The 24,197-nt window shown below is 40.9% G+C and overlaps 1 protein-coding gene across 2 annotated transcripts in view; it reads left to right on the top strand.

Annotated features, from left to right (window-relative positions):
• LOC146863776 (uncharacterized) overlaps positions 1-24,197 on the top strand; it is a 300,646-nt gene that overhangs the window by 124,491 nt on the left and 151,958 nt on the right. The window lies entirely within an intron of this gene.

Here is a 24,197-nt window from a genome sequence, read left to right as displayed (position 1 = left end):
AGCTGTATCACATGTTGGGCTTTAGATGTGGCTGTGAGTTGGGTCGAAATAACGGAGTAGATAGTCGACCTCCTTACACCAGTTAAAGGTTGATGTTAATTTGTTACTGCTAACTCGGCTTATAGCCTGTTCTTTGGATCGCATTTCAGATTTGACTGGCCGTTGAAAATATGGGGAAGTGGTGTTTTCATGTTTTTTTTGCACGGGAACGCGTACTGTGCATTTCATTAGCGTTAGATGTGGCTCTTGTTTGTGGCGATTTTGTTGGTGTAAGGTATTGATGGAAGAGTGGTGAGGTTTGCAGTTTTCACCATAACACACTATCTTGATAAGATTAACACTATAGAAATGTCTGCAGAACACGTGGAGTGTCTCAGCGCCCCAGTAACTTGGAAAGAAATTGAACTAGCTATTACTGGTCTTGCGGTCAGATAAGCCATGGGTCCTGATTCCATCCCTTTAGAATTCTATTGAGTATTTAGAGGAATTCTAAAGCCAGAACTGTTGAAGATTTTTTGCTCGGCTTTCGCCGGCAACCCACCTGAATCATGGTCCCATGCTATAATAGTAATTTTTAAAAAGAAAGGAAAAAATAGTGAAAAACTAGGCTCATATCGACCCATCTCCTTGATTTCCACCGATAGCAAAATCTATTCAAAAATTCTTGCTAATAGATTGAATCCACTTATGCCGACCCTTGTGTCCATTAGACAACATGGCTTTATATTGAAAAGAGACACCACAGACCATGTTAAAAAAAATAATAGCATTATTAGATTGGGCTCAGACCTCTGAATCTCCGGTTTTGGTGGCCCTGTTGGACGCAGAAAAAGCGTTCGACAGGGTCTCCTGGGAGTTCTTATGGTCTGTCATGCTCTGGATGGGTTTTCCCATTACATATATTAATGCAGTGAAAGCCCTTTATATTCAACCCAAAGCTGCCATAAGAATAACCAACTCTTTTTCGAAGGGCTTTTCGATAACAAGGGGGACTAGACAAGGTTGTCCTTGTTCCCCCTTGCTGTTCGCTTTATATCTAGAACCATATCTACGTAATTTATCCCTTGCGGCAGATATTATACCTGTAAAGATTAATACCAATTTATTTAAAATTTTCGCCTATGCGGATCATGTTGCCGTAACTACCACAGATATCGGACGTGCACTACAAAAAATCATTCTGTTGGCGGAAGAATTTGGCTTGCTATCTGGTTATAAATTAAATGTCGCCAAAACTCAATTAATTCACTCTGATTTTGGCCGACCTAATGAATTGGTTTTTGATCTTGAAGCCCAATATTTGGGGATAACGATCTCATCCAGGGTTGATGAGATGTACGTTTAAACATCGAGCCTGTCCTGAACTCTTCTAAAAAGACTCTGGAGAGACTAAATAATTTGCATTTTTCTCTTTATGGCCGAGTCAGTATTATTAAAATGCTAATTTTACCAAAGTTTCTATATTTATTCCGAACCATACCACTTTTGTTTCCGGCATGTTATTTCACAAAAATTGACAGAATGATCTCTAGATTCTTGTGGGGGTATCATCGCTCTCGTCGAGCGTTGAAATGGGGTTTTTTGCCCAGGCTAAAAGGGAGGTGGGGAGTCCCTAATTTTCGGTTGTATTATTGGCTTATTTCTTTAAGATTTATGGGTATACTCCTCTTTTCGGATATGGTCACTGAAGAATTCGCTTATCCTTCAGTCTATGAACTATTGTTAGGTAAGGCGGCTCCTCAATGTTTAGTCAAAATTATTGAACCCAGTTATTATAAAAAAACCAAATTTAAGATTATTTTAGCTTGTGCTACAATTTGGCGACAATTCAGGAAAAAAATTCTTGGTCTGAGTAAAATTAGTTATTATTCTCCAATACTTAATAATCTTGCCCTACCTTCTGTTTTTCATGATCAAATCACCAGAACATGGCTTCACTCAGGAATACAGATTCTGGGAGATTTATATGAAGAGGCTCAATTCTCTTCATTTTCAGCTTTACGAACTAAATACGGCTTACCACAGCATCCCTTTTTTAAGTTTCTTCAGATTCGGAGTTTCCTAGAATCAAAAGGTCTACTTATTAACTCCTGTATGAACTCTAATAAGATATTAGAAACTAATAGGAAAGCAAAGAAAATAGGCCCAGTTTATCAAATGATTATTAATCAACTTGAAGATGATTTATCTTCTGTAGAGAATAAATGGCAAAGGAAGCTAGATTTAGTAGATATCGATATAGGAAGATCAATCGATATATCCATGAAGGTACTCTTTAATGGATCCCTCCAAAGCCAACATTATATGTCTGTCTTTGATCTTTATTATTCTCCTGTTAAGATAGCTAAGTGGAAGGCTGGCGGTGAATCAAGATGTAATCGTTGTAAGGAGGCGGATGCGGACTCTATCCATATGTTTTTTAAATGTAAGAAACGTTTCCGTTTTATTATTGATACTGAATTTTTTATTAATAATAAATTAGGGATTGGTGTGAAATTCTCTCCTGAACTGGTAATTTTTGGGGTTCAAGCAGATCAGTCTGGGATAAGACCTATTGCTGAAGAAGCATTTCTGTTTATCTGTATGTCCGTTTTCCACTTTTGCATTACTTCTCGTTGGATTGATAATGAACCCCCAACCTTTCACCATTGGCAATGCAAGCTACTCTCTATTTATCATATAGAAATGGCTATGTACAGGCTTAAGGGGATAAGGAAAAAAAGGCAAGGATAAAAAATTTGGGATCCAGTCACCAAATGGATTTAAGATGCTTCCCCTATTTCTGTATTTTTGCTGTCTGTATTTTATTTATAATATGCTGGCTTTTTTATATATTGCTCAATGTATGACTGTTTGTTGCAGCAAAACTTTAAATAAATAAAAAATAATAATAATAAATAAAAATAAAAAAAATGAAATTCTCCGATAAAACCATAGGTTTCAGGCACGCTATAGTTAGAAATTAGCATTTAAAAAATCTTTGAAATTCACTAAAAAAACCATAGGTTTCAGGCACGTTATAGTTGGAAATTAGCATTTTAAAAAACCTTAGAAATTCACTGAAAAAAACATAGGTTTCAGGGACGTTACTGTTAGCTGGACATTTGACTCATTTAAAACCAGAGAAATTCGCCTGTTATAGTTAGTTGAGCTAACTATAACTCGCGCCCCCGCAATGCACTGCTGATGACGTCACTTATTACATCACTCATGACATGGTCAGTGACATCACTCATGACATCACTCATGACATCATCCACGTGAAAATCAGATGCACCTGATCAGACCCCAATATAACACTTGATACACCCAGTTTAAAATACAGACTATAATTTTCGAAACCATGAACACACCAATACCAGTTAGTGCATATCCACTCTCTAATTTGTAGGTCTACACACATCCATTCATTTACCTATACACTCACTCATACATACAGTCAGCCATCACTACAGCATTATCATATCCAGTCACATATCTATACAGACACTCACACACTGCCTCTCATTCTTAGAGTTATTCACACACCTAGTCAGTAATGGAAATAATCAATAACACTTTCATTTACTCACCTGTACAGTTATACACATACCACATCACTTATTTAAACATATACTAACACATTCTTACACTCTAATACAATAACTAATACAAGGACACACTGATCCATACAGGCACTCTCACAATCACTCATTCTCCCATAAAGTCATTCATATAGTCCAACAATCATATATACTGCCTTTCAAATATGGAGTTACTCACATGTACCACTGAGGCATCTATTCACTCACCGAGACACTCATACACAAACTCACTCAGCAATACAGACCTTCACAGATACAGACTTGAACACACATACCTACTGAATTAGCCACTCCCACATCTATGCAGAGAGTCACAACCCCCCACCCACTCACGCAGACATTCAGGTACTCATACAGGTACTCAGACAAGCAATTAATAGCTCAAATAGATCCTCATTTAGTTGCTAACCAAACCATGGAACTGCTTACACACCAACTAACAACCTAAACTGTGTGAATGTCTATATCAGTTGCTAACACATGCATTAAGCAAGACGCAATGAATTAGTCACTTGTACAGTTAGTCACACACCTACTTAATCATCCATCCTGAGTCTTATACACTCATTCATTCTTCAATACACCTTGGGATATATATATATTTATAAAACATATTTAAACTTTACAGAAACACACATTCACTGGATGATGTCATCAGTGATGTCATTTGAGATGTCATCAGTGATGTCATCAGTGATGTCACTGACCATGTCATGGGTGATGTAATATGTGACGTCATCAGCAGTGCATTGCGGGGGCACGAGTTATAGTTAGCTCAACTAACTATAACAGGCGAATTTCTCTGGTTTTATAAGAGTCAAATGTCCAACTAACTATAACGTCCCTGGAACCTATGTGTTTTTTCAGTGAATTTCTAAGGTTTTTTTAAATGCTAATTCCTAACTATAATGTCCCTGAAACCTATGTTTTTTTCAGTGAATATATATATATATATATATATATATATATATATATATATTCACAGAAAAAACCATAGGTTTCAGGGGCGTTATAGTTAGTTGGACATTTCACTCGTACAAACCATAGAAATTCCCCTGTTATAGTTAGTTCAGCTAACTATAACTTGCGCGCCCGCAATGCACTGCTGATGACGTCACATATTACAACACTCATGACATGGTCAGTGACATCATTTATGATATCACTGATGACATCTCAAATGACATCACTGATGACATCACTGATGACATCATCCAGTGAATGTGTGTCTTTCTGAAAATTAAATATTTTTCATATATGTAGATCTCAAGGTCGATGGAAGAATAAATGGGTATATAAGTGTCTGAATGGATGATTTTCTTTTTGGAAAATTGATTGTATAATGGACTGATTAAGTATATCTTAGTGAATACATGGGTTACTGAGTAATGTTTAAATTTGTAAATATTTGTATCAGCCTCTCACTTTGTGTATAAGTGACTGCATGGGTTGGTGAGTAGCTACATGTGTGTCTATATGGGTTATTGCTTAGTTTTTCGAGTATCAGTATGAGTGTCCGAGTGTCTGTATGGTTCAGTGGAGGGTATTACTTAGTGCATAGATGCATGAATGAGTACGTCACTGTTTGTATGTGTTGAAGACAGTATGTGTGCAAGACTGTATAGGTGGATGAGTGTGTGTATGGGTGTGTTAGTGAGTGAATCTTTGTCTCAATAGTGTAATTATAAGTAACTACATATGTTTTAAACTAGTATATGTGAGTATTGCTGTATATAAATGGGTATATGTGAGAGTGAGAGATTGGAAGAGTTCTTGTATGAATAAGTATGTGTTTCTTTAAGCGATTTTTTAAAAGAGTAAGTGTGTGTAACTTTCTGTAGAAGTAAGTGTGCTGGTTTGTGTATAACTGTATATGCAAGTAAATGGATGTTTTATTCTTTATTAGCATGAGTGACTATGTGTGTGAGTAACTCTATGGATGAGTGGCGGTATGTAACAGGATGTATAGGTGTATGAGTACATATGATGAGTGAGTAAATGTTTGAGTGACTATATAGGATTGTTGGTGTATGAGTGGATGTGTATGTAGAACTTAGAATTACTGAATAAGTTGTTGTAACTGGTATTGGTATGACCATTGTTTAGAAAATGTTAGTTTCTATTTTTGAGTGTGTGTATTAAAGGTTTTATTTCGGTGAGATGAGGTCTGCCACTCTGTCACAAGGATGATGTCATCAGTGATGTCATTTGAGATGTTATGAGTGATGTCATTGACCATGTCATGAGTGATGTATTATTTGATGTCATCAGCAGTGCATTGCGGGCACGCGAGTTATAATTAGCTAAACTAACTATAAGGGGGGAATTTCTATGGTTTTGCATGAGTGAAATGTCCAACTAACTACAAGGCCCCTGAAACCTATGTTTTTTTCTGTGAATTTCTAAGGTTTTTTAAATGACAATTTTTAAATGTATTAATTGTTATATTTATTTTTTTGATACTGATTTATTAATTTTTTTAAAACTATTTATTTTTAGATATTTTATTTATTAAATTACATTATAATTACATTACAAAATATACTTTCTCAGAATGAATTACTTTAGTTTAAATACTTTGCAAATAGGCAATAGACTTTTAAGTACAGTAGTTACAGTTGGGCAACACAATTTCAAACCCAAGCAACATTGAGCTCAATGGGAATTTTTACTTAAATGTAATTAGTTACTTTATGGATTACTTTTCTAACCACAGGACTGGATCCTAGATTCAGTCCTGGGACATCTGCTGTAAACAGTTGAGTAAAAGCGTTTTGGTTACACTAGTGATTTTTAAGATGAAAACCAGACAATGGATTCCTATGGAAGGAAATACAAGTTACTGGTAAGTACGGTTAGAATTATTTTGCAGGGTCAGTGCTGGGCTAAAAGATGCAGCACTGGGTTCTCTCCTGATAACAGGTGAGTAAATCGGAATTTGCTGTTTGGATGATTTTATGTGAATATTTTAAAGTTCCAAAACTCCACACTTAGAAGAATTTCCAAGTGAAACCAGTCAATGTTAGCCTATGGAAGGAAATTCAAGTTACTGGTAAGTACGGTTAGAATTACTTTTCAGGATCAGTACTGGGCTCAAAGATGCAGCACAGAGGTCTTTCCTGATAACAGGTGAGTAAATCGGAATTCGTTGTTCAGATGATTTTACTTCGGTCCAGTATATATAGAGCCACTTTCCTACACCATCTCCTCCCTTCACCACTGTGCAAACATGCCCTCTGACGCGTTTTAAGTTGGGGAAATTATTCCCCTTCAATCCTGAGGGTCCCTAGAGTCCAACTAGCCCACTAGGTACATCCAGTAAGCGCCACAGAGCTGTGTTGCAGAGAGGTGTAAAAAGGGGCGTGGCCTCTGAACACCTGTCTGCAGCGCAGCTCCCTGGCGCATACTGAAGATACCTGTTGGGCTATTTGGCCCTCAGTATTTAAAGAGAATTCATTCCCCAACTTAAAACGCGCCACAGGGCGTGTTTGCACAGTGGTGAAGGAAGGGTGCGTGTCCTAAGGTGACATGTCTGCAAACACGCCCTGTGGTGCGTTTCAAGTTAGAGAATTCATTTCTCCTCAATCCTGTGGGTCCCTGGGGGGCAACTAGCCCACCATGTACCTCCAGTATGCGCCAGGGAGCTGCGTTGAAGACAAGTGTTCAGAGGCCACGCCACTTTTTACAACACTCTGCAACGCAGCTCCGTGGCGCTTACTGGAGGTACCTAGTGTGCTAGTTTGACCCTAGGGACCCTTAGGATTCAAGGGGACTTAATGTCCCAACTTAGAACTGCCACAGGGTGTGTTTACACTAGGGGTGGGCGGAATTTTTGAAGTTGCCTTTCGCAAAATATCACGAAACAGCAAAAAATCTCTGCGAGCACGCGAAATTTCGCGTGCTCGCAGAGATTTTGTGCTGATTAATGCGTTACTGAATTTGAGCTTCAACTTGGGCACCTGCTTTATTTATATCTGTAAGTGATTCCTGTTGAGGTTTAATTTTTGTGACAGGAGCATCGTGCCAGAATGAATACTGCCCTGCATATTTATCCAAGAATTTGCCACCATTTTGTGCAATACCTCTACTCAACTGGAGTACTTTCTAGCGGCTAATCAGTAAGTGCTACCTCGTTGGGTAAATGTATAGTGCTTTTCCTACACTACAGCTGCGCAAAGGACCAGAAGAGTTGTCCACAGAGACCATGTGTGTCTGTAACATTGCCACCGCGCCGACGGGCGCTGGGGTCCCTCGAGTGAGCTGTCCATTATAGTGGGGGAAAGGGCGGGAAGACGTTGCACACCGCTGGTGTGTGGGCCGAGGCCAAACGGGCAGGGCTTCCATGCAGTTCACATGCCTCTTGTTTATAAAGGTCCAGAGACTGATCAGAGCAGCAAATGAGGAGACAGAACCTCCTGGTGTCAGGATCTACACGGGGATAGCGTTCGAGAAACTCATGGATGGACAGAGCTCCATCAAGGATTACAGCAAATTGTTGATGGTAGAAATGGGGTGACAGCACACCTGCCTAGCCTCGACCGTGCTCACAAATGTTTTGTACTGATTAATGCGTTACTGAATTTGAGCTTCAACTCGGGCACCTGCTTTATTTATATCTGTAAGTGCTTCCTGTTGATGTTTAATTTTTGTGACAGGAGCATCATGCCAGAATGAATCCCGCCCTGCATATTTTCGTTCCGCCGCGGATCGCGGAAGTTTCGCAAGTTCCGCGAGCGGAACGGAATTGGTCGCCCACCCTTAGTTTACACAGTGGTGAAGGGAGGGGACGGGGCCTGAGGTGACGTGTGCAAACACGCCCTGTGGCGTGTTTTAGGTTGGGGAAATAATTCCCCTTCAATCCTCAGGGCTCCTGGGGGCCAACTAGCCCACCAGGTGCTTTCAGTAAGTGACACTGCACTGCATTGCAGAGAGGTGGTGCAGGCCGTGCCCCTTTTTACACCTCTCTGCAACAGCGCTTACTGGAGGTACGTAGTGGGCTAGTTTGACCTTAGGGACCCTCAGGATTCAAGGGGACTTAATCTCCGAATTTAAAACGGCCACAGTGCGTGTTTACACAATAGGGAAGGGAGGGGACTGGGCCTGAGGTGACGTGTGCAAACACGCCCTGTGGCGCGTTTTAAGTTGAGGAAATAATTCCCCTTCAATCCTGAGGGCCCCTGGGGGGCCAACTAGCCCACCAGGTGCTTCCAGTAAGCGCTACTGCACTGCGTTGAAGAGAGGTGGACTAGGCCGTGTCCCTTTTTACACTTCTCTGCAACGCAGCTCTGTGGCGCTTACTAGAGGTACCTAGTGGGCTAGTTGGACCCTAGGGACCCTCAGGATTCAAGGGGACTTAATCTCCCAACTTAAAATGGCCACAGAGCATGTTTGCACAGTGGGGAAGGGAGGGGACGGGGCCTGAGGTGACATGTGCAAACACGCCCTATGGCACGTTTTAAGTTGGGAAAATAATTCCCCTTCAATCCTGAGGGCCCCTGGAGGCTAACTAGCCCACCAGGTGCTTCCAGTAAGCACCACTGCACTGCGTTGCAGAGTGGTGGTCCAGGCCGTGCCTCTTTTTACACCTATCTGCAACACAGCTCTGTGGTGCGAACTAGAGATACCTGGTGGGCTAGTTGGACCCAAGGGACACTCAGGATTCAAGGAGACTTTATCTCCCAAATTAAAACGGCCACAGGGTGTGTTTGCACACATGTCACCTCAGGTCCCCCCTCCCTTCACCAGTGTGCAAATGCGTCCTGTGGTGCGTTTTAAGAGGTAGTTTTAATCCCCCTGCCCTATTATGTACTACGGGCTTACAGAGGAGGCCATGGTAATCACAGGGGTACCCCAACGCATAGTGTTCCCTAGTGTATGTCGGTGTTTTAACTGTATTCTAAGTGTCTTTTAGCATAGCACTGGCTCTAGGACTGGTTAGTCAGAGTCAGTTACCACCAGTACCGATCTGAAAAAGTTGAGGGTACAGGATGATTTTGCAACAAGGCCTTTTTCTGCTCCTCTGTTTGTTCTTTCTGCACGTCTTCCTTCTTCCTGCACTTTTCTTCGTCTTTGAGGACTTCTGTTGCTTCTTTCTGCATTTCTTTTGTTTCTTTCTGTTTGTTTTTTCTTCTTTCTTCACATGTCGTACCTCTGTAGGCATTGGTAGAAACTAGCATTTAAAAAAACCTTAAAAATTCACTGGAAAAACCATAGGTTTCAGACACGTTATAGTTACACATTAGCATTTAAAAAACCTTTGAAATTCACTGAAAAAATCATAGGTTTCAGGGACGTTATAGTTAGTTGGACATTTCACTCGTACAAAACCAGTGAAATTCCCCCGTTATAGTTAGTTCAGCTAACTATAACTTGCGCGCCCGCAATGCACTGCTGATGACGTCACATATTACATCACTCATGACATGGTCAGTGACATCACTCATGACATCACTGATGACATCATCCTTGTGATAGAGTGGCAGACCTCTATCACCCTAATATAACCTTGGATACACACACTCCAAAAAAGAAACTAACATTTTCAAAACAATGGACATACCAATACCACTTACAACACTCCTATTTAGTAATTACAAGTTCTACACACACATCCACTCATTCAGCAACAGTCCTATACAGTCACTCATACATGTACTCACACATCATATGTACTCATACACCTATACATACTGTTACACAATGACACTCATCAATAGAGTTACTCACACACATAGTCACACATTCAAAGTATCAAACATCCGTTAAATTGCATATACAGTTATAAACACACCACCACACTTACTGCTACAGAAACTTACACATACTTACTCTCTTAAGCAATCACTTATAGAAACAAAGACTACTTTATCCAGGAACTCTTCCAATTGCTCACTCTCACATATACTCACTTGTATACACCAATACTCACATATACTAGTTTAAAACATATGTAGTTACTCATAAAGACACTATTGAGACAGTCATTCACTCACTAACACACCCATGCACACACTCATCCACCCATACAGTCCTGCACACATGCTGTCTTTAACACATACAAAGAGTGAGTCACTCATTCATGCATCTTTGCACTACGTAATACCCCCCACCGAATCTTACAGACACTCAGACACTCATACTGATACTCAAAAAACCAACTCATAACCTATATAGATACTCATGTAGCTACTCACCAACCCATGCAGCCACTTATACACAAAGTGAGAGACTGATACAGAAATGTATATATTTAAACAGTACTCCCTAACCTATGTATTCACTAAGATACACTTAATCAGTCAGTTATACAATCAATTTAAAAAAAAAAAAACATCATCCTTTTAGACACTTAAATACCCATTTATTCTTCCGTCCACCTTGAGAGATACATATATAAAACATATTTAATTTTCAGAAAAACGCACATTCATTGGATGATGTCATCAATGATGTCATCAGTGATGTCATTTGAGATGTCATCAGTGATGTCATGAGGGATGTCACTGACCATGTCATGAGTGATGTAATATGTGACATCATCAGCAGTGCATTGCGGGCGCGCGAGTTATAGTTAGCTGAACTAACTATAACATGGGAATTTCAATGGTTTTGTACGAGTGAAATGTCCAGCTAACTATAACGCCCCTGAAATCTATGGTTTTTTCAGTGAATATATATATTATCTACTGGCAGTCGCCAGTAGATAATTATAGTTAGGACCGTGTTTCCATAGGAACTCCGCAACATTCTATTTGGAATAACTTTGGCGCCGGTTGACGAATGCTCCTGAAATTTTCAAAATAGGTGGGGTCTCCGCTCCGCTCCTACCCTGAAAGTCTCGGGGGGATTCGTCAAGCGGGGGCTGAGAAAAAAGGGGGGTCCCAAAACACGTTTTTCCCATGCAATTTTCCATAGGGACCTTTAGTCCAAGGTACAGCCCGAACGGCTGAACAGAATTACTTGAAAATTGGCAGAGAGGTAGTCCTCAGCTCAGGGATGTGCCTTTTGCATATATGGTGTAAATCTGTTCAGTAGTTCCTGAGAAAATCAAAAGTAAAATCACATACATATCCGGGCGGAGCCTAACGACACATCTCATCGTGAGATCTGATTGGCTGTCAGTACTTCAATATACATGATAGCACCTCATTAAAAAGCATTGCAGTTAATAGAAGGTTTTAAGACTTTAGTTACATTATAAATCATTTGTTGATGGTACCATACTCATTTTAGGAATTGTGGTGTGTTCTAAGGTGATTTTACCATGTGAAAAAGCCTTCTGCTGTGATATCATGAACCATGTTTGAGAGAAAACTATTTTCTCATGCTTTTCCCACAGAGGTTTGGAAGGTGATCTATAAGCTAAACTGGGAGCATATTTTCTGTAAATTCACATTATCTTTCTCAGTCATGTAAGAATGAAGTCTGACATTCTCAGTATAACATGTACATCCAACAAGGGCAGAGACTGTCAGTTGATTCCTTTGTGTTCTACTGCAGCTTCATAGAGTGCTCTATAGAACAACTAGAGCGCTAACAGTCTTCCTTATGACAAAAGTATGGCACACCTGAAGCCATCTTGATTGGAAAATGTGGTAACACTTAAAACATTTAATTTACAAAGGAACAAAATGAGGGGGTTCATTTTGCCATATAAATTATGATTAGTGCTGCAGAAAGAAAAACTAGGGCACATTTTGACTTCTGAAATCCTCTTTTATTTCATAAAAAAATTCTGACATGCAGACTGAAACATGCACTTTGAATACCAGCAGTAGACTTGCCTGGTGAGCAGTAGCTTTACTACAATGATCTAATGAGCAACTAGAGTGCTAACATTCAGAATTTATGGAAAATGTGTGACACATCTGAATGTCTTCTTGATGGAATCAAAGTAAAAAACTGAAAGTATTTCCTACTGAGGAGACTGTAGTAAATGAGGAAATTAGGAAACTTCATAACAAATAAATCTCCCAAGATGGCCACCAGAGACAAAAGAGCCCAAATGTAGCCCAAATATCACCCAGATGTAGCCCAACTATAGCCCAATGACAGAATGTCCCAGAGTGTTCTTAAGAACAACTAGAGCGCTTACTGTCTTACTTATGACAAAAGTATGGCACACCTGAAGCCATCTTGATTGGAATAAACTGGTGACACTTAAAACATTGAATTTAAAAAGGAACACAACGAGGGGGTTCCTTTTGCCATAGAAATTATGATTAGTGCTGAAGAAAGAAAAATTAGGGCACATTTTGAGTGACTTCTCAAATCCTCTTCTATTTCATTAAAAAATTCTGATATGCAGACTGAAACATGCACTTCTAATACTAGCAGCAGACTTCCGTGGTGAGCAGTAGCTTTACTACAGTGATCTAATGAGCAACTAGAGTGCTAACATTCAGAATTTATGGCAAATGTGTGACATATCTGAATACCTTCTTGATGGAATCAAAGTAAAAAACTGAAAGCATTTCCTACTGAGGAGACTGCAGTAAATGAGGAAATTAGGAAACTTCATAACAAATAAATCTCCTAAAATGGCCACCAGAGACTAAAGAGCCCAAATGTAGCCCAAATGCAGCCCAAATATCACCCAGATGTAGCACAAATGTAGCCCAATGACAGAAGTGTGCAAAACACTTATTTTTTGTGTATTTGCAGTTTTATATAGTGCAGACTTGTCAGGTATTGGAGTGCTTTACATGAGCATCGGTTACATCACACAAGATCAAATTCATTTTGGTTGTAGACATGGGGAGATTAAGTGATTTGACCAGAATCACAGAATGTTGAGCTGAAGCAGAAACTCCAACCTGGTTCCCCAGGTGCAAAGTCTGCAGCTCTGGAAGTAACACCACACCCTCTCCCCTTGGATGCAACATTTAATCAAGTGGTCAACTGGATAAAAAAACTAAGATTACAATTTGAAAACTCAGAAAATATGTCCTCATTTTAGTTTTTTAGAGCACTAACCATAATTTTGATGCAAATAAGACCCTCTCATATATGTAATTTCTAAAGGAAATGCTCTAGGCATTACAGTTTTGATTACATCAAGATGACGTCAGGTGTTCCACACTTTTGTAATAAATATAGAATGTTAGCAATCTAGTTGTTCATTGGGATACTGTTGAGAGGCAGAGGTCAGGGGCACGGACTCTGAAAATTAAAGGCAGGTAGGAGAGTGCAGAGGCAACAATTTGACCACACTAGGCAGGCAGGAAGGGCAGTGGCAGCACAACAGACTATGGAGGGCAGTGGAAAGGGGGGCAGGGGCAACAAACCAACAATACAGGACTGGCAAGAGAGGCTGTGGCAATATAATAGATCATTGTGGGCAGAAGGAAGAGGCAGCGGTCATACAACCATACATGCCAACAGACCCGTTTCAGCCAGGAAACGTCCAATGTTTTTAAGCTCAAATGGGCTTTACTTGATCTGTTTCCTGTCTACAATCTTCTCTTTTTCAATGTAACTCAAAGGGGAAAATCAATACCCCAGTTTTATTTCAAAATCTCCCTCTTACCAAGTTCAAAATGTTCGCAAGTATGGTACATTGGATCATGGTAGGCAGGAGGAATTGGGGTAGGGACATGGACTCGGATAACAGAGGACAGGAGGGACATTGAGAGGTGCACCAAACTGACCCTACAGGGCAGGCATCAGGGTTTGCAGAGGCACAATACACCACACAGGGCATGCGGGACGGGAGTGCAGCACAACAATCCATAGAAAGCAATAAGGAGGGGACAGGACCATGCAAATGGACAACAGACAACAGAGGGGAAAGAGGCAATGGTAGCTAGCTGACCATAATGGACAGACAGGAGAGAAAGCTGCAGCATAACAGACCATAAAGGGCAGGAGGGACGGATCAGGGGCATTACAATGGAACCGACAAGCCAGGAGGGAGGGAATAGGGGTCTGCACATGGAAACAGAGGGCTGGTGGCAAGGGGGCAGGGCAGGAGCAGCAAGATGACCATGGAGGTCAGGCAGGATGGGCACTAGAAACAAGACACACCATGGAGAGCAACAGTGAGACTATGATGGCATACACACAGGCCATGGAGGGAAGGTGGGAGGGGGCATGGCAGCACAGAAGACCATGCAATGCAAGCGGGAGGGTAAGTGGCAGCACAATGGCTATGATGGGCAAGAAGGAGGGTGCAGGGGCATGCACAAAGGACCATGGAGGATAGAAAGGAGGGTCAGGACCTGGGCACAGACAAGAGAGTTCAGGGGAAGGGGCCTCACAACAGACCGCGCGGGGCAGGCAGGAGGAGCAGTTGCAGCACAACAGACCAGGGAGGGCAGAAGGGTGTGGCAGTAAAATGGACAATGGAGGACAGGAGGAAGGGGATAGGGGCATGGCATGTGGACAGGCAGGGTGGAGGTGGCAGGGACAGGTTACAGTCATCTGACAATGCTAGGCAGGTGGGAGGGGAGCTCAACAGAACACTCAGAGTAGATAGGAGTGGCAGGTCCATGGAACATGGTGATCAAAAAGGATGGAGCAGGGGCATGCACAAAGACATCGGAGGGCAGGGGGAAGGAGAATAGGGGCAGCAAGCTAAGCACAGAGGCTAAGCAGGAGGTCAATGATGGGCCATAGAATTGGGCAATGGAGGGCAGGAGGAGTGGACTGGTACATCATGCTAAATGGAGGGCAGTGGCAGCACATCAGACCATGCATGGCAGGAGGGAGGAAGCTAGTCCATGGATTCAGACAACAGAGGATAGGGAGGAGGTGGATGGGGCAGCAAGCTAACTGTTCATAGAAGGTGGCTATTAGGAACTTTATTGTTTTTAAAATGTGTGTCTTTGCGAACTACTTAAAATATGAACAAGTATGCAGCATAATCTCACTTTTATTCAGGAAGAAGAGGACGTTTGGGACTGTGACTCCGGGCTCACTTGGCAGAAACATCCCCTGACCCTCCACCCCCCATCGCAAAATGTAATGCCCGTGAAAAGGGTAGGTGGACGCAGTGTTATATAGAACATAGTCCTGAGAGCACGATTGAAAATGAAAACTAGATATGGTATATGGTATAAACTATGCACCAAAAAGTGTGATATAAGATGAACCGGGCCTTGAAATATAATATGCAATACATTGTGCGCAATGACAGATTCATTGGAGAGCGCGAGATAGCACAGGCACTAGTGTTTGCTATGTGATATGCGCCTTGGTGTGTAATATGCACAGGGCAGTGTTGTGTAACCTAAGTAGTCTCTAAAGTTGTAATATAAAATATGTGCTGGGTAGTGTAACATTGCATATGCACTGTGACAAAGATATGGATCCCAGATTATAATATGTATGGCATAGCGCTGTGCTTTTAACATAGGCATCGAGGAAGGCACGTTAGATGGGGCAATATAACCCGTGCAAAGGCAAGTGTGGCATGACATATTCACGGGGTGGTGTTACAGTGCACATGGGCTAGAGAGTATCATAGCATACGCACTAGCTGGTGGAATACAACACAGAGGTGTGTGGCACTCGGCGGGCACTGGTGGGTGTAACACAGCATTGGGCTCAGCCAGGAGCATGCTGTGACTCTCAAGTGAGGTTTGTCTCCTTTCCAGAGAGTAAAATAAAAAGTATTACACACCCGGCGGTGGATGTGTGTTTTATTAACCGTGAGGGGGTTTCTTGCATAGTTTGGTCGAATTTTTGTTGAATCCCCTTTGAATGGCTTGGTGTGCATGTGTATTAAATGTGCCCGTCAATAGCTACCCATGTTTGTATAAATAAACGACAAGGGTGTCTACTTGGAGAGTACCCACCAGCGGGGGCGCCAGGATTTGGCACGGTAGGGTGTCAGACATGTCTGAGCTTCACTAGCGGTGTGAATACATTCTACGTGGATTCATTGTATGCATAGTTGCCTTTTAATGAATATCACGCAAATCGTCATGGTGATAGGTACATATGGTTTGTCCAGCATGTCCTAGGTGTTTCTATAAATATATATTTTTTAAAAAAATTAAAAATCAAAGGCCGGCCCCGGGGGATGGGGTCCCCGGGGTCATAAGTGGCCTGAGGAGGGGGGCAACACAGCCCCCCTCCTAAAGAATAAAAAAAAAAATAGGCCATGACCCGGGGGTTGGGGTCCCCGGGGCCGATTAAGGCCTTGGGAGGGCCAAATTAATTTTTTTCAACAAAATAAATTAGGGTGCAGGCCCTGGGGGATGGGGTCCCCGGGCTAATAAATTAGAAAAAGAAAGGGGGCCACACAGCCCTCCTTCTAAAAAAAAAAAAAGACCGGCATTGCGCCGGAGGCCACGCCCCCTCCTTGCAGCACTCTGCAAACGCGCCCCCTGGCCAGTTGTAAGTTGAGGAATTAATTCCCCTTCAATACTGAGGGTCCCTGAGGGCCAACTAGCCCAACAGGTATCTCCAGTATGCGCCAGGGAGCTGCGTTGCAGACAGGTGTTCTGAGGCCACGCCCCTTTTTACACCTCCATGCAACGCAGCTCTGTGGCGCTTACTGGAGGTACCTAGTGGGCTAGTTTGACCCTAGGGACCCTTAGGATTCAAGGGGACTTAATCTCTCAACTCAGAACGGCCACAGGGCGCGTTTACACAGTGGTGAAGGGAGGGGACGGGGCCTGAGGTGATGTGTGCAAACACACCCTGTGGCGCGTTTTTAAGTTGGGGAAATAATTCCCTTTCAATCCTGAGGGACCCTGGGGTCCAACTAGCCCACCAGGTGCTTCCAGTAAGCACCACTGCTCTGCGTTGCAGAGCGGTGGTGCAGGCCGTGCCACTTTTTACACCTCTCTGCAACGCCGCTCTGTGGCGCTTACTGGAGGTACCTAGTGGTCTAGTTGGACCCTAGGGACATTCAGTATTCAAGGGGACTTAATCTTCCAACTTAAAACGGCTACAGGGCGTGTTTACCCAGTGGGTAAGGGAGGGGACGGGGCATGAGGTGACGTGTTCAAACACGCCCTGTGGTGCGTTTAAAGAGGTAGTTTTAATCCCGTGCCCTATTATATACTAGGGGCTTACAGAGGAGGTCATGTTAATCACAGGGGGACCCCAACGCATAATGTTCCCTAGTGTATGTAGGTGTTTTCACTGTATTCTGAGTGTCTTTTAACATAGCACTGGCTCTAGGACTGGTTAGTCAGACTCAGTTACCACCAGTATCCGTCTGAAAAAGTTGAGGGTACAGGATGATTTTGCAACAAGGCTAGTTTCTGCTCTTCTGTTTGTTCTTTCTGCACATTATACTTCTTCCTGCACTTTTCTTCGTCTTTGAGGACTTCTGTTGCTTCTTTCTGCATTTCTTTTTTTTCTTTCTGTGCGTTTTTCCTTCTTTCTTCACATGTCCTATCAATTTCAAAGGTTTTTGAAATTAGCATTTCAAAAACCTTTGAAATTCACTGAAAAAACCATAGGTTTCAGGCACGTTATAGCTAGGAATTAGCATTTAATAAACCTTAGAAATTCACTGAAAAAACCATAGGTTTCATGGGCGTTATAGTTAGCTGGACTTTTCACTCGTACAAAACCATAGAAATTCCCCCGTTATAGTTAGTTCAGCTAACTATAACTCGCGCGCCCGCAATGCACTGCTGATGATGTCACATATTACATCACTCATGACATCACTGATGACATCACTGATGACATCACCCTTGTGATAGAGTGGCAGACCTCCTCTCCCCCTAATATAACCTTTGATACACACATTCAAAAATAGAAATTAAAATTTTCAAAACAATGGACATACCAATACCAGTTACAACAACCTACTCAGTAATTGTAAGATCCACATCCACTCATTCACCAACAGTCCTATACAGTCACTCATACATGTACTCACTCATCATATATACTCATACACCTATACATCCTGTTACACAACGCCACTCATCCATAAAGTTACTCACACACATAGTCACTCATGCTAATAAAGAATCAAACATCCGTTTACCTGCATATACAGTTATACACACACCACCACACTTACTCCTACAGAAACTTACACATACTTAGTCTTTTAAACAATCACTTATAGAAACACATACTTATTCATACAGGAACTCTTTCAATCTCTCACTCTCACATATACCCACTTATATACACCAATAGTCACATATACTAGTTTAAAACATATGTAGTTACTCATAGAGACACTATTGAGACAGTCATTCACTCACTAACACACCCATGCACACACTCATCCACCCATACAGTCCTGCACACATGCTGTCTTCAACACATACAAACAGTGAGTCACTCATTCATGCACTACGTAATACCCCCCACCGAACCATACAGACATCAGACACTTATACTGATACTCAAAAACCAACTAATAACCTATATAGACACTCATGGAGCTACTCACCAACCCATGCAGCCACTTATACACAAAGTGAGTGACTGATACAGATATTTACATATTTAAGCATTACTCACTAAGCCATGTATTCACTAAGATACACTTAATCAGTCAGTTATACAATCAATTTTTCAAAAACAAATCATCCATTTAGACACCCATTTATTCTTCCATCGACCTTGAGATATACATATATAAAACATATGTAATTTTCAGAAAAACACACATTCACTGGATGATGACATCAGTGATGTCATCAGTGATGTCATTTGAGATGTCATCAGTGATGTCATGAGTGATGTCACTGACCATGTCATGAGTGATGTAATATGTGACGTCATCAGCAGTGCATTGCGGGCGCGCGAGTTATAGTTAGCTGAACTAACTATAACGGGGGAATTTCTATGGTTTTGTACCAGTGAAAAGTCCAGCTAACTATAACGCCCCTGAAACCTATGGTTTTTTCAGTGAATTTCTAAGGTTTTTTAAATGCTAATTCCTAGCTATAACGTGCCTGAAACCTATGATTTTTTCAGTGAATATATATATATATATATATATATATATATATATATATAATCACTGAAAAAACCATGGGTTTCACACACGTTATAGTTAGGAATTAGCATTTAAAAAACCTTAGAAATTCAGTGAAAAAACCATAGGTTTCACACATGTTATAGTTAGCTGGACATTTTACTCGTAAAAAACCAATGAAATTGCCCCGTTATAGTTAGTTCAGCTAACTATAACTCGCACGCGCCCGCAATGCACTGCTGATGACGTCACATATTACATCACTCATGACATGGTCAGTGACATCACTCATGACATCACTGATGACATCTCAAATGACATCACTGATGACATCATCCAGTGAATGTGTGTTTTTCAGAAAATTAAATATGTTTTATATATGTATATCTCAAGGTTGATGGAAGAATAAATGCGTATATAAGTGTCTAAATGGATGATTTGTTTTTTAAAAATTGATTGTGTAACTGACTGATTAAGTGTATCATAGTGAATACATGGCTTAGTGAGTAATGTTTAAATATGTAAATATCTGTATCAGTCTCTCACTTGTATAAGTGGCTGCATGGGTTGGTGAGTAGCTACATGGGTGTCTATATAGGTTATTAGTTGGTTTTTTGAGTGTCAGTCTGAGTATCTGCATGGTTCGGTGGGGGGTATTATGTAGTCCATAGGAACATGAATGAGTCACTCACTGTTTGTATGTGTTGAAGACAGCATGTGTGCAGGACTATATGGGTGGATGAGTGTGTGTATGGCTGTGTTAGTGAGTGAATGACTGTCTCAATAGTGACTTTATGAGTAACTACATATGTTTTAAACTAGTATATGTGACTATTGGTGCATATAAGTGAGTATATGTGAGAGTGAGAGATTGAAAGAGTTCCTGTATGAATAAGTATGTGTTTCTATAAGTAATTGATTAAATGACTAAGTATGTTTAAGTTTCTGTAGAAGTAAGTGTGGTGGTGTGTGTATAACTGTGTATGCAAGTAAATGTATGTTTGATTCTTTATTAGCATGAGTGACTATGTGTGTGAGTAACTCTATGGATGAGTGGCATTGTGTAACAGGATGTATAGGTGTATGAGTACATATGATGTGTGAGTACATGTATGAGTGACTGTATAGGACTGTTGGTGAATGAGTGGATGTGTATGTGGATCTTAGAATTACTGAAGAGGTTGTTGTAACTGGTATTGGTATGTCCATTGTTTTAAAAATTTTAGTCTCTATTATTCAATGTGTGTATCAAAGGTTATATTAGGGTGAGAGGAGGTCTGCCACTCTATCACAAGGATGATGTCATCAGTGATGTCATTTGAGATGTCATCAGTGATGTCATGAGTGATGTCACTGACCATGTCATGAGTGATGTAATATGTGACGTCATCAGCAGTGCATTGCGGGCGCGTGCGAGTTATAGTTAGCTGAACTAACTATAACGGGGCAATTTCATTGGTTTTTTACGAGTAAAATGTCCAGCTAACTATAACATGTGTGAAACCTATGGTTTTTTCACTGAATTTCTAAGGTTTTTTAAATGCTAATTCCTAACTATAACGTGTGTGAAACCCATGGTTTTTTCAGTGATTTTGCAAGGTTTTTTAAATGCTAATTCCTAACTATAACGTGTGTGAAACCTATGGTTTTTTCAGTGAATTTGCAAGGTTTTTTAAATGCTAATCCCTAAATATTTCGTTTTTGAAACCTATGTTTTTTTCTGAGAATTTGTATGGTTTTTTATATGCTAAGTTATGTATTTTTAATTAAAGATATTTTTTTTTATTTAAATAAAATTACTTTATATTCATTTATATATTATCTGTATTTTTTTATAAATTATTTTTTTAAATAATTCAATTTGGATATTTTTTTTTTATAATTGTTTAAATTATTTAATGTCCTCTTTTTTTTTTTTATTTATAATTTCTTGGGGTGCGCGCTCTGAGCGCGCACCTAGTACTATTTCGTATGTTTTTTATGAATTCCGGCGTATGTTATTTACGTACGCAAATATACTTGTTGGTGCGCGCTGGGAGCGCGCACCCAGTACGTATGCGTACGTACGTACGCACGCATGCGTCCTACGCCCTCGACGCGGTTTACTTCCGCATACGCTAAAATTACGCGCAATAACGGTCGCGTATACGCGTGTTAAACGTATGCGCGCTAGGTGCGCGTATATGACGTATGCACCTGCGCGTTTACGCGTTCGTGCATACGTCATCACGGGGTGCGCGCTCGGAGCTTGCGCAGTGCGCGCACCTCGGGTTTATACATAATAAAACAACATTTCTTATTGGTTATCATTACTTTCAGTTTCTAATTGTTTCAATACCACACCCAATCCCCTCATGGCAAGTCATGTGATCAAGAATCATCACTTATGATTGGTTTGAAGTACTTTCTGTTCCAGATTCTTCCCAAACCACACCTACTCCCCTCATTATTAGTTCTGATTCCTTTGGAGAAGGAGCTATTCTGTTGTTGAGAGACAATGGCTGAACAGCAACCTACTTCAGACAGTGAGCAGGACACTCTTGAGAGGCAGAGGAACAGGAAGCAGAAAGACAGCTTTATATGGCAGTTTTTCACTTTTCCAGAGAATGAGAAAAAGGTAAATGCACCGAAAGTTACATGTGTACGTTGTAAAAAAGTCTTATCTCGTGGGAATCCTAACAAGAAATATTCTTTTAGCATTCACACTATGTTAAGACATGTTGACAAAATGCACCCAGTATCTTTTCGTCGAGCTTCTGAAGAAAACTATTCACCTGCTCAGCCGACGACATCAGCAGCAGCTCAGCCGAGCACATCTTCGGCAGCTCAGGGGAGCACTTCAGCTGCGATGGTGCCTTCACCTGTTTCTTTACCTCTTGTTGGTCCACCTTGTTTGGCGAGGTTGTCTACACGGTGCACTGATTGCGGTTCACTTATTTCTGTGGGGGAGACCAGTCTTGATCTCCTTCAGAGAAAATTTGATGCGCATTCATGCACTAGGCCATAGATTTTTTTTCATTTTTTGCGTTTTTCTCTTCCTGTTTCCCTCCATTAACTCAAGGGCTCTTTTAAGAGCCACCTATAAACTTAACCAAAAAAATTTTTTTTTTGAAATTTTTTTGGGAAATTTTTTTGAGGTGCGCGCACCCTGCGCGCACCCAAGGTTTTTTTATTTATTTATTTATTTTTTTTTTTTTTCAGAGACTCCCCCTTTTTCCTACTAATGCAACTGTGAAATCACCAGAGGAAAACGCAACAAATCTCTTCCTGTAATTCCTATTTGCACACAGAGTCATGTTTTCACATTAGTCACAAAACGAAAAATCTTTGCCAATTTGAATGCACACTTACTGCTCTTTTTTGTTGGCAAGTGCAAATTACTTTTACAGACTGACACATTATGAATCCACTTTTCAGATTTTTTTAAATGCACATGTCCAGACTGCATTTTCAGACCACAAACCATGTGTATGCTGGGTGACTGCCTACACTCCAGCAAGGGCAACCAGCCTTAGTGATGCTGAATGTATTTGCATTACAGACTGAAACCTCAAAACCCCACAGCACATTATCAGAGCCAGGACCTTTGTTCTCTACACCTCTCTCCACTCAGCAGAACCAGATAATGGCAATCTTTCCCTCTATTTTTCCACACATATAGATGTTAATTTCAAATCACACTGCTTCCCCCTTTTTTTCAAATGTAATCACACATTTCTATTGCTTGAAAACCAACCCTTTTCCAAATGTACCCTTCCCCCAACTTGACTTCTGCCTAGTACCCTTCCCCCAACTTGACTTCTGCCTGCTACCATAGCAACAGCTCATGGAACACTGCTGTGTGGAGTTAGGTCAGAAGTTCGCTACACAATGTTTCAATTCCACAGAGCAAGAGTGCTTGACTTTTCAAACCTTACAGCAAATCCATAGTACTGTTCTTTGGTAACACATTTTTCTGAACCAATACAAAACATGCTTCTATTAATTTACACATACAGCCTAGTTTTTAGTGTAGAATGGTATGAAACAGCCAATCAGTTCTTTTTTTTTTATAAAAAATATGTATGCCTCCATTTCCAAACTGTCTTTCATTTCTTTTTACCATTCTACTGAATTACACCTCCTGAGTGCATCCAGATCTCCTTTGAAGATGTTCACAGTGTGGATTGTAGGACACAGCTATGTCTTCTGGAGTGAAAAATTTGCAGAGAAAAGAGGTATGGTGAGAGACCTTGCTTTGCCAAATGTAGACATCAAGTGGATTGGTCAGAGAGGGTTAAAGTGGCACCAATTAATGCCTTTGGTGAAAACCTTTCTACATCTCCCACAGCCTAACCTTATTATTGTGCACTGTGGTGGTAATGATCTAGGCACTTTAACTGGGGTAGGTTTGGAAATGCTTATTAAGGACACCTTTGTGCAATTAATGTCGCTTTTTCCTCAATCTGCCTTTGTATATTCTAACATATGCCAAAGGCAAAAGTGGAACTGGTCCAACCAATTTTGTCCGCAGATTGACAAAGCAAGGAAGCACGTCAACAAATCTGTTTCTGCTTTCCTCCGTGACTATGGTATGGGTTCCATTTACCACAACAACTTGCGTTACGACATGCAAGACATTTATAGAGGAGATGGTGTGCACTTCAATGATGAAGGGAACAGAGTCTTCCTCTTGAACCTCAGACTCTGCGTTGGTACTTACTTGTAGG

The sequence above is a fragment of the Triturus cristatus genome, chromosome 2_1 (genome assembly GCF_964204655.1).
Source record: "Triturus cristatus chromosome 2_1, aTriCri1.1, whole genome shotgun sequence".
Classification (NCBI taxonomy): Eukaryota; Metazoa; Chordata; class Amphibia; order Caudata; family Salamandridae; genus Triturus; species Triturus cristatus.
Note: the sequence above shows the minus strand (reverse complement) of the source record. Positions and strands in the feature narration are given on the sequence as shown.